This window comes from Miniopterus natalensis, chromosome 17 (assembly GCF_054644295.1).
Source record: "Miniopterus natalensis isolate mMinNat1 chromosome 17, mMinNat1.hap1, whole genome shotgun sequence".
NCBI classification, from domain to species: domain Eukaryota; kingdom Metazoa; phylum Chordata; class Mammalia; order Chiroptera; family Miniopteridae; genus Miniopterus; species Miniopterus natalensis.
The window spans coordinates 33,065,932-33,078,732 of record NC_142097.1 but is presented as its reverse complement, the minus strand read 5'-3'; the positions used below and the strand labels follow the sequence as shown (position 1 = coordinate 33,078,732).

The window sequence follows — 12,801 nt, the reverse complement described above, 5'->3', positions numbered from 1 at the left end:
AGGGTAGGGTTGGAGGCAGGCAAGGGACACAGTGACATAGTGCTGGCACAGGGTGGGAAGGCCTCTGACTTGAGCCACAGATGGATTCAAGACCATCCACTGCAAGACCAAAAATCTCTCTATAAGGAGCAAAGTTATAAAGTGATCAGGCTGGCTGATGGGTAAATTATAGTAAAGGGACTGTGCTACCTGTGGTAGGAAAAGATATTTAGCCAAAAAGAGACAGATACAGGCCCAAAACAACACTGGAAGACCTGCTAACTGAGGTACAGGGAGAACAGACGGGTGAGTCAGATGGCAGAAGGGTGATGCGGATTTGAAGGTAGGCTGGGTGAGGAACAGAAACTCATTCTGAATGTAATGGTGGTAGAAAAGAGCCATGTGATAGTCTGTCAAATATATGAGAAAAGGCATAGGTTTCCAGAGCAAATGCTGACTGCCCAAAGAAATAATTCATCTCAGGGATCCATCAACTGACCTTTTCGGTACACATTAGAGCATACTGATAATAAGTTACTTCCAAATATGGAAAACTTTAAAAGTCTGGTTTATTAAGGTACAATTTACATACAGGAAAATCATCCTTTTTTAGATGTACAATTCTGACTTTTGACAAACACATATAATCATATAGCCACCACCACAGCACATCAAAAGTTTTCATCCCCAAAAGTGCCCTCATCATCTTTCACTGAATTCCCTTCTCACACATAACCACAAATCTGCTGTCTTAACAGTCTTGCCTTTTCTAGAATGTTATATAAAATGGAGTCATACAGTATGTAGTCCTCTGAATGTAGCTTCTTTCAGTTAGCGCAATGCATCGGAGATTCATTTGATGCTGATGTAGGCATCAGTAGTTCCTTTCTACTACAGAGTAATATTCCATTTTATGGAAATACCAGAACTTGTTCATCTGTTTGCCTGTTGGTGGACCTTTGGGTGGTTTCAGTTTTTAGCGATTATGAACAAAGCTGCTACAGATACTCATGTACAGGTTTTTGTTTCATTTCTCTTGGGCAAACACCTAGGAGTAGGACTGCTAGGTTGAATGTTAAGTGTATAACTGTGTTTTTTTTAAAAAAGCCAAACTTTTTCAAAGTGGTTGTACCATCCTGCATTCCCACCAATATGTATGAGAGTTCCAGCTGTTCTGCATCCTCATTGATACTTAGTATTGTCAATTAAAAAATTTTAATGTAGTGGTATCTAATTGTGATTTAAATTTGCATTTTCCTAATGACTAATGATAAGCATGTTCCCATGTACATTTTTAATTTTTTTAAATTTATCTTTATTGTTGACAGTATTACAGATGTCCCTTTTGCCCCCTCACTTACTCCCTCCCCCCAACCCTAGGCCTTGATCCCATTATTGTCTGTGTCCATGGGTTATGCATATAAATTCTTTGGTTAATCTCTTCCTGCCCCCACCATGAGATTCCATCCCACCCTCCCCTCTCCAATCTGGCAACCAACAAAAAGTTCTCTATCTACGAGTATGCTTCTATTCTGCTTGTTCATTTTTTTGTAGATTCAATTGTTGATAGATATGTATTTATTGCCACTTTATTCATATTTTGGATCTTCTTTAAGAAGACCCTTCAACATTTCATATAATACTGGTTTGGTGGTGATGAACTCCTTTAGCTTTTTGTCTGGGGAGCTCTCTATATGTCCACTGATTCTAAATGATAGCTTTGCAGGACAGAGATTAATCTTGGTTGTAGGTCCTTGCTTTTCATCACTTTGAATATTTCTTGCCACTCCCTCCTGGCCTACAAAGTTTCTTTTGTGATATCAGCTAACAGTCTTCTGGCAGTTCCCTTGTAGGTAACTAACTGCCTTTCTCTTGTTGCTTTTAAGATTCTGTCTTGAACCTTTGGCATTTTAATTATAATGTGTCTTAGTGTGGGCCTCTTTGGGTTCATCTTATTTAGAACTCTGTACTTGCTCTCTCTCTTCTCCTTCTGGTATCCCTATGAGTACTGTTACATCTCCTAATGTTGGCAAGGTGACCATAGGTAGTAAGTGTCCTGTGGAGCCCAGTGGTGCAGTCTCCCTGGTCACCTGAGTTGGGTGCTCCATGGGTGTCACTTATGTGGGTTGTGTGTGCTCTCTTGTTGTAGGTGAGCCTTGATTTCTGTTGGAACGTCAGTGGGTGGGACTGATACTCCGACTGATTGGCTGTGAGGACTGGCCATGACTACAGTGAACAAGATGTTGTGCTGGGGCTCACCCCACGGAGCAAGTTTGGTTTTAGTGGGGCTCTGGTGCCTGCTGAGTCCACCCTTTGGGTGTGTAATTTGTGGCACCAATTGGGTGGTGCTCTGGTGTGGTCAAAAGCCAGCCATGAGGTGTGTAGGTTCCTGGGCTTCTTGGGAGGGGCTGTGGTACAGGCCAAGGTCAGCTGCTGCCTGTGTCCAGCCCAGGGCCACCTGGTAGGAACTACAAAGTGATCTGCGTTTGGTAGCTGCCTGTTATGAGCTTGGATGTACCTGGGAGTGGTTATGCTGTGAACTGAGGCTGGCTGCCACTAGTGCCAAGTTTGCGGCTGCTTAGCAAGAGGTGCAGGGTGCACTGAGGCCAACCACTGCTTATTTGGGGCTTGTGGACCTTCCTTTTTTTCTCTCTCTCCTGACTGTGGGTCCCTGTGCCAGGGGTGAGGTTTCTGGCAAGACCATGTCTCTGCCTCTCCTACTCATCTCACACTGGCCCTTTTAACCTTTGTTATGAAGCAGATATTTAGCTCATACTCAGGTTCTTCTCAGAGGGAATTGCTCCACATGGAGCTGTATATTTTTTTGTGTCTGTGGGAGGAGATGAGTTTGGGACCTTCCTATGCCACCATCTTCAACTGTATCTTAATACTAGGTTTTTCTTTCAACATCCTTATTTAGGCTAGAATTAATCTAGTAACTCTATATAATATAAAGTCATATTATACCACTGACCCTTGAACAACACAGGTTTGAACTGCATGAATCAACTTATATAGACTTAAAAAAAAAAAAAATGTACAACTGTTCCCCCCCCCCATCCCCTGGTTTCACATCTGCAGATTCGAACAACTGTGGAATGAACACAGCATTTTCAATCTGTGGTTGAGAATCTATGGATATGTAGGGCTGACAGTAGGCATTATGCTACCCATTTTATATAAAGGGATTGAGTGCCTACAGATTTTGGTATGCATGGGGGGTCCTGGAACCAATGCCCCATGGATACTGAGGGACTACTGAAGTTTTAGGGAGGTCAAAAGTTATAAGCAGATTGTCAACTGTGTGAGAGGTTGAAACCCCTTAACCCCCATGTTGTTCAAAAGTCAACTGTATCAGGGGGTTGTTCTACTGAGCTGTACAAATCTGACTTATCTATTGAAAAAAGGCATATTTTATCAATGGGTCATACATAAAACAAAGATACTCAAAACTTGATTATATATATGTTCCAATGCTCTTCACTTCTCATATTTGCATCTTATGCTATTGGTTAAAAATGAGTGGGTTCTTTTCCTTAATAAAACCAATTCTTCAATTTCTCTTATGTGCATAGTATTTTATTTTATTTATTTATTTTTTAAAATATATCTTTATTGATTTCAGAGAGAGGAAGGGAAAGGGAGAGAGATACTTGAAACGTCAATGATGAGAGTCATGGATCGGCTGCGAGGCCACAACCAGGGCATGTGCCCTGACTGGGAATCGAACCGCGATCTCCTGGATCCTAGGCCCATGCTCAACCGCTGAGCCACGTCCAGCCAGGCTGCATACTATTTTAAAGAGCTTAAATTCTAGACACTGAGGCACTGTTAAAATTAGGAACCAGTCAAGAATCAACCAGAAAAACGTGAAGCCTGGGCATAGTAATCTGAAACCTTCTCCTTTACAATTCAACACTCCTAACTGTGTACATTAGACTGGGTGAAGATGGCCACTCAGAATGAAAGGGAACATAGCTAGATTTGGATCCATGCACAGGGGACATTCCCTAGAATGATGAACAGCCAGAAGGCAGTTTTCTAAACAGACTCATTTCCAGAGTCTTTATCATATTCACACAGCAGTCTGTGCACAGCCAGGGCCCAGGTCTGTCTTCCTCCTAGAAAAGACTGGAGTCCTTGCATTTCTAATCTACCAACGTGTGCAGTTCTTGCACTTTTAATTTATGAGTGTTTAGGGGGGACCTCTCTGACTTGGGAACATATTGGCTCGGTCTAATGCTTGGAGATTATTAAACTTGGAGCTATGCTCCACTATCAAGTCTACAGATCTTTTATTTAGAAGATATGGTGCTCTAAATGCACAAAGAGCTCCCTGTCACCTTCACATTAAAGCCCCTAGTGCCTGGTAAATGGAATTATATAGCTGTCATCTCCTTTCCCCAAAGTTTTAAGAGTACAATGGGCTCATTTTTTCACACTCCATCCCAGCTTCAGAACTAAGAGACCTACTTTGTATTGATTTAAGGTCTCAGAAATAAATAAACCTGCTTCACTGCTGTGATTCACAACAAATTCATGATACACTATTGCATGATATATTTCAAGCTCTGGCTCTGGCTCTCTTTTTCCTCTGGTGAGTGATGGGGGAGGTGGGAGGTAGTGGGGAACTGCAAAGCTGACAGCCTGATGGTTATTGGAGATGGCTGCTGACTGCAAATCCAAGAACAGACACTGTTGGAAGAATATGGGATTTTTTTTTTTTAACTGGGGGGCAGGGGTGAGAAGCTAATTTACTTGGGTTTCAGGCTGGGGTTGGAGGAAAAGAAAGGTTAAGGGGGAAAGGGTGAGGTAGATGGAACAGCAAAGCTTCAGGTGAACACTAATTTGCAAAGACAGAGGTATGAACATTTGTAGAAAGAGAGAAAGGTGAAGAAAACCCAGCATAAGGAGGTGTAACATATGACTGACTGCAAAATGAAGAAGATGAACCATTCTGCCTAAGGGACCATATTCACAGTCCTAAAGGACACTTAGCTTGAGTTCAGAGATAATGCTTTTTTAGGAGCAGAAAGTGCAGAGGCCCTACATGCCGCAGACCTGTGAAGCAGAGGCATTTCTTTATTCCCATACTCAGGAAGCAACACAATCCTGGAGGTTGAAACGGACACTGGAGGTAGGGCGGAGATATTATGGAGGTCCACATGTACAAAGTGAGCCAGAGACCACTCATTGAGGGGAGAGGGAATAAATCCTAGTATTTCAGATTGTGTGTACCCCTAGAGCTTTATAGAGTACCTCAGTCTACATCATCTTACTGGTTCCTGAAAGAAGTACCACCAAACTTTGGACTAATGAGTTTTGGTGGTTTTCTTTTTGGTTGTTTGTTTTTTAATCCTCACCGAGGATATTTTTTCCCATTGCTTTTCAGAAAGTGGAAGGGACAGAGAGAGAGAGAGAGAGAGAAATACCAACGTGAGAGAGACACATCCATTGGCTGTCTCTTACACTTGCCCCGACCGGAGCCAAGGACGGAGCTTGCAACTGAGGTATGTGCCTTTGGTCGGAATTGAACCCGGACCCTTCAGTCCCTGGGGTGACGCTCTAACCACTAAGCAAAACTTGACAGGGCGGACCAATGAGTTTTAACTAGCACCTAAATATACAGCATCCAAAAAAAGCTATCCTCCAATTGTGTATCACAGCAACTTTCAACCATGTTCTGCAAGAATTTTTAAAACATGCAATATCTGACTATTTAGTCGGGCCTTTTTTCCCTTAGATTGTCAAATAAAAAAAATGACAACATCTGACACAACAATAGCTGTGCAGTGTCAATAATCAAAATTATACCTATTATTTCTGTCAAATCAGCAAAAAAAATATTTTTGGTGTGCCACAGAATTTTAGTAATTAGTTTATGTGTGCCTTGAGATGGAAAAGGTTGAAAATCACTGGTATATCAGGATCCTGACTTTCAACTGGGCAGGTAATGGGAAAGTAGGACATAACCAGGCTCTAAAAGCCTGATCATGACACTGTGCATCAGGCCCCTAAGGTTGCACAGAGTACTTTAAAGTAGTGTTAAGTTTTAGCCATTTCTCTTGTAATTACTACTTATTTCATTTTTTTTAAGCTCAGACTCTGAAAGCATAAGTACATGAAAAAGATTTTGGTTCCACTCAGTTCTACATAGGTTAGACCATAACACTGGGAGTTTTGTTAATTTTGAACACTACTTTTTAAGAGGAATTAGTCTACCTGTATAGAGAAACAGACTTTAGCTAAACATAGGGAAGAATGTTTAGCTAAAAAGTACTGAGCTTCCCTTCAGTTGAGTTTTTCAAAAATAATTAAGTGAATATTTGGCAATGGTGTCACAGAGGAAATTCAAATGATGGTTGGGGGGCTGGAGTGTTAGAGGACCCTCCACTCCCAACAATTATAATTTTATGGCCATTTGTTGTCATCATGGACACCACCACCAACCACATGGCATTTATTTTTCTGTAATATAAATAAAAAACAAGATAAAAAATAGTTAATCATTACACTTTACAACTCCTATTTCTAATCTTACTAGTATATAATAATTTTACATATCACTAATATGAAATCTCACTTACATGTAATACCCGAATATGCAGTAAATTTTTTAGACCCCTTCCTCCAATCTGTCCTCTCCCTGCCCCAGCCTAACACGGTTCCCTGGCTACAAATCAATATCCATCTTCACAGCATAACAGAATACTAGAAATTAAAGAGAATTTAAGATTAATAGGAAATTGAGGCTCAAACAGATTAAAGCCCAAAGTTGCTTTTCCTATGGAGGGGGTAATGTAAAGGTTATTGTTTGCTATTTTTAATCTAAAGGTTTTGTAATTTCAAAAAGTTTGAGCACATTTATAATAGCTTGTCAAACATGATAATTACTGAGTCTATATTCAATGCACCAGGCAGGGAGTCAGAGCTTTCACTTCATCTAGAAGTTCTGGACTGATAGTTACTGTAGGTTCTCCCAAGTCGCTAGTCTCTAAGCCACCAAACCTATGCGGGGTTGTCTTAGAGAGGGAAAAGTGATTTCTGCAATGGAGTGCTGAATGGCGAATCCATCCTGCAATTTCTCCAAACTGCACAGCTCGGGATCAGGCCGCTGGCAGATTAGAGTCACTAGCTGAATCACACAAACCTGGTACAGTTTTCTACCAAACTTGAGGAATATCAAATGAAAAACAAACAAAACCCCAACAACAAGCCAGGTTTGCTCATATTTTGTGTGTGTGGGTGGGGGATGGGGGTGGGAGAAGGGCTTGAAAACTAAGGAGATGTTACCATTGCAGTCCTTTCTGAGAACTCATTCATAATGCTACAGTGGGGTTTACTAAGAAAGGAAGCACAAATGCCCTCTTTAGAAAGGAGAGCGATCCCATCTGGAGCTTCAGGAGTACAGGGACTGTCCATCGTGAAAATAGGTAGTTAGGGACTTTTAAAAATGCAAATTGCTACACTGATCCTTAGAGTGATTATGGGCTATTGTACCAACAAGTCCTTGGGGACTCTTGTAGACAGATGACTGACACATATACTACCCTATCAGGACTGAACACGGTGCCTCTCACGTTAATGGCTTTCCAAAGTGCAGTGATTTTCTTTAGATAACATCTACTGGGAAAGTCAATACGTGCATGTACTGGTACAGTGAGGACTGACATCTAACATTCTCTTAAAGGAATTTTTGCCTTCAAAAGATAAGAAAGTATAGAGAATGTTATGTTTGTATTTCTTTTCCAGGGTCTGGATAATGACTTGCAATGAGAAAGGATCCTAAATGCATCTCAGGAAAGACTGCAATGCTAGTGATTTACCTACATTAACTCATTTAATCCTCACAAGAAGCTGGTAAATGGCTATTATTATTATCCCCATTTTACAGTTAATACAACTGTGACCCGAAAAGGCTAAGCAGATTGTCCGAGGTCACACAACTAGTAGGTGGTGGAGCCAGGAATTAAACCTGGTGGTTTGGCTCTGGAGTCCATGTTCTTAACTATTCCACCTTGTTAAGATATGTGAAAGGTACCCTGCTGCCTCAGAGAAAAAGCTAAATCTCCCCTTCCCTTCATGAGCCTCCATGACTCTTATGTTGTGTGTCACAGTCATGGTGAATATGCAGAATGTACAGTGCAGGCCCCTGGTACTACAAGCTCATGGGAGGATCTCTGATACTGTACCCAACAGTCAGCAACTTCACATTTCATATTGCACAGATACACTAAAATATGTATTTGGAAACTGAGATCAAGAGAGGGTCTTAGATCAAGTCTTTTTTTTTTCTTTTCTTTTTTTAAAATTTTTTTATTTTTTAAATATATCTTTATTGATTTCAGAGAGAGGAAATGAGAGGGAGAGAGAGAGACTGAAACATCAATGATGAGAGAGTCATTGATTGGGTGCCTCCTGCACGCCTCCGACTGGGGATCGAGCCTGCAACCTGGGCATGTGCCCTGACCGGGAATCGAACCCTGATTGCCTGGATCCTAGGTCAATGCCCAACCGCTGAGCCACGCCCGGCCGGGCTTAGACCGAGTCTTAAAAGCAAGTTTGGCAGAATTAGTCCCCTACCAGCCTAACGTACAGTCCTAGCCACACCGATCATATAATTTCTTTTTCCTTGGCATATGCAGAGGAAATAGGGGCTTGACCTTGCTAATGGGATGAGATTATGGGATGTTTTCCCCCTTAAAGCAGAAGCTTTAAAATGCTTATTACAGGAAGTCACAAATCCCACCTCCTGAATGAATCTATAACCCACCTATCACAGCCACTGGCACATGCCTTACTTCCATAGACAGTGACTGTCCAGAGGACAAGTCATAAACTGCAAATTCTGATTTCTCTGTCTACAGAGGGAGCTCTCACCAAGTCTGGGGCAATGGACTGAGAACTAGAAGCTCTAGCCTACATCAGTGTACCCTTACAATACTGTCCTTCCAGCCTATCTAGCACCTGAAATTATGTTAAACATATTAAACAGAAAAGGAGACGAGGAGTTGTGGGGGAGGGGAAATCAGAAAGTTACTGCAAATGTCCAGTGACACCTTGACTTTGGAGTTTATGACTCTACAAATTGTCTCAGCCCCTTAAGGGTCTACCTTACCAGTTCCCCAAGCACACAGGTCACTGCCAGGCCAGCAGGACTCCCTTCAAGCAGGGTAGTTTGTCACATCCATCAATCTGTCCTTACCATTCCATGAGTCATTTTGAGGAATCTGCCACAAATAGTCTACAGTGTGTAGAGCTAGCAACCTATGATCTACTACTTTGAGTGACATGGAATAGCAGGCCATAGAAGCTTCTCTTATTTATGTCATCACTCTCATGACATTTGGACAAAAAAGGAAAATGACCAGACTACCTTCTCCTTTCAGGCCTTATAGACATGGAGCACAAGGGACTCAGCCCATCTGAAATGAAACTTAGGGATGTGGAAATTCATGTTCTGACGCTGATCTAGTTTCTGTCAATGGAACCAAGTCACTTTACCTCTTACTGTTTTAGCCTTCACCTGTAAAATGGCCCTGACACCACTAGCCCACCCAAGGAGCCAGATAGATGTTCTTGATTTTAAGTTCCCAATAGTCACCCAGACTGCCTTTAGTGCAAATGTCAAATCTGCTTCTGCAACACTCAAGAAAACCCAGATACTGTCTCTCTCTTCAACTTGGTAATATTTTACCAATAACTGCAGGCAACAAAAAGCACAAGACAGACAAAAAAAAGAGAATACACATATACTGAGATCACAGGGGGAAAGGCATAAAAATACAAATGTGGGAAGCACTTTCTGGTTTTAGAACAAAAGACATGGTGGCCAAGGACAGTGTCCATGAATAAAACATTTAAGTGTAAGTAAAACCACTGAAAGTAAAAAACAGGAAACCGTGAGAATATCCATACTTTGTATGCAGGTTACTACTATTGGCTACAAAACTGAAACCCTTTAAAAAGGAAGAGTCTTTGGAAGCAAAAGGTAGTAAGGTCCAAACTAATTAAAAATAGGTTGGCTAACGGTGGGGTGCAAACATGTGCGCACTGAGATGAAGTGTAGCCATAAAAGGTGGACGCATACATGCAATGTATTAAGTTGGAAATGCGTGTGTCTCCAGCTTCATATCTATTAAAGGAATAAAGAATTTACATGTTGCTGCATTATGGGAATATGCTATGTAGAGTGTCAACCCTTTCTGCTGAAATTGAACCATGTTAAGTTAAATCAGAGATGGGGTTTGAGGGGATGGGGATGGGCGGAGAAAAGCAGGGAAAAGAAAGTTTTAAAAAAATCTCTGCCTCAGCAAAAGTTTTCATTAAAATTTTAGACAAATGATCCCTGTGCCCTTCTCCCTTGCTGCCTGGGGCTCCGTGCTATTTCTATGCAAATAACAACCTCGTGGTTTATATCTTATTATTTCCACTGGAGCTGCAGCGACATGACCTGAGACGTGTAAGGGGTGGGGGTGGGAGGTGGAGATGGTGGGGGGGAGAGAGAAAGAGAGAGGGGAAAAGGGGGAGAGAGAGAGATGGAGTGGGTATTCACTCAAGTGTGAAAAAATATTGTCAGGAGTAAGCGTCAAGAACAAAAAAAAAATTGCAGGGATAACGTGTTTATTTCAGCCCCCCCACTCCCAATCCTACACCCCCTTCCAATTGCAAACCGGCACCTTTTAAAATTCATTGGGCATCAGGCGATCATGCACAATCCATCTGCTTTCACTTTATCATTTGCATTTCATGCCTCCTGGCTTTTGATGTGCTGATACTTTGATGCAGTCAGGAGACGCGCATTATCATTATTTCAATTTTCAAAGGGGTCAACGGGATCGGCACTTGCACACACAGATTTTTTTCCCTACAACCTCTGCACCCCCCCCTCCCTTCTTATTCTTCACCCCAATGTTTAACATAAAGGATGAAGACTCAAAAAGGTGGGGGTCAAATGTTTTCGGTCTTAAAGCTTACATATACCATGTACATTTCCACTTTACACAGTTACACACATACTATGAGCAAAATAGTCAAGGCTTAAGGAAGCTGGCTCTACAGACAGTGTTTCAGACACAAAGACATTCTCACACATGGATACTCAGGGAGGCACGCAGACAGAGGAAGAGAGGGATCTAGAAGCAAGATACAAACACAAAGAGACAGAGAGACTGGCACTCACATGGGAAGAGAGATGCACTTAAGTGACCTGCACACAACCAGAGTATGAGACAGAGATTCTTACAGAAAGAAAGGCAAACAGAGATGTAGAAAGTCACCAGCGCACACAAAGGCAGAACCTGCACAATAAGTCAGAGGAAGCAATTTGAGTATGTAGAGCCCGTACAGCCTCCTTTCTCATACCTGATAGGCAAAGGGGCAAACAGGACATTTTTAATGAATTTGCATGAAATCGGGTGTCTTCCAGAAACACGACTCTGTACTTAAGAGGCACTGACATGAAAATAGTGAAGCTGGAGGAGTAGGATTAGGTAACCTCTGTAACTGATCATTCCCTTCAGCTCCAAATGATCATGTCCTCCTGGAAATGAGCACTGTTGGTGAGTTACAGCTGCAGCTTCACTTGTCTTTTCTCTTGCAACTAGACTTCTCTTTAATAAGCAGTCCTGTAGGCTAGGAAGATGGTAAATATAATGAATTTGATCAGAGCAATTTAACTAGATTTTAAAGAAGAAGAAAAAAATCCCTAAAGCTTTCTGAATGGCACAAAAGAAATTCAACTACCAAGTTTTTGGGCAAAACACACAAAAAAGCAACAACACCCCAACAACAAAACCTTTGCTTTTTGTAATACTGTTTGTATATAATATAGTATCAGGGAGAAAATAAGAAACTCACTGCAACAATGTTCGTCAATATCTTATCCTAAGAAGGTATCCCAAAGAGCAACTTAAAAAAGTTTAGGACACTTAGCAGTTTCTCCCACTGTAATAATCTCCTTTACTAGTGGCGGTTCACAGTATTTACTTCTAGGTTACTCTCAAAAAAGGGAGCAGGACATCCAAGTTCACCATTGTCAGCGCAGTCTGCCTTTCCTTGCAGAGAAAGCCAAGCCAAGAGAAGGACACATGGATGCAGGAACAAGCTGATCACATCAAACCATTCTCCTCGTTTCTGACATCCCCAAAAGCTAACTGGGCCAGTGGAAATATCAACATGTTGTAAATGGGAGTGATAGGACAGGACACTTAATTCCTATCCTTCCACCTGAAGGTCAAGGCTTGATAAAAAGTTTATGCGTGTCTAGTAAACACAATATCCAATATAATTTAGCATGTGTGTAACTTCACAAACTCAATCACCAAGCCATGGAAGAGAGAGGAAAAGGGAACTGAAATTGTAATGAGGGCCAGTATTTTGTGCCAAGTACTAGGTACTTTTACTTATGTTTTCTTGTTTGATCTCCACAATATCATTTAAGGGCATAAATTACCCCCCTTTGACAGATAAAGAAAGCTAAGAAGCTGAGAGATTCTGAGTCGTACAAGGTCATCCAGTCGGCCCCAGGCTATTACAAATATTCCTGGGCTCTGGTGAGAAAATAATTTTCCTATGCCTGCAAAGAAGTCAGAACTACACTGTCCTTTGTATATTCAGGTATTCTTTGGTAGTTTTCACTCTTACAAGAAGTGACCTCACCATACCTTTTTTATCCCCCTTTGGAAAAGCCCCAATGAGCTAGGACTGAAAAGACACAAGTATTTCTTTCTAAGGAAAGATAAACCTCTATGTCATACTCTTTCCCAGCACTTCATCCATCCATCCATCCATCCATCCATCCATCCATCCATCCATCCATCC

General features: G+C 41.5%; 1 protein-coding gene across 11 annotated transcripts in view; it reads right to left on the bottom strand.

The window, feature by feature from the left end:
* The window catches only part of ACACA (acetyl-CoA carboxylase alpha), a 219,909-nt gene that overhangs the window by 45,621 nt on the left and 161,487 nt on the right, over positions 1 to 12,801 (bottom strand). The window lies entirely within an intron of this gene.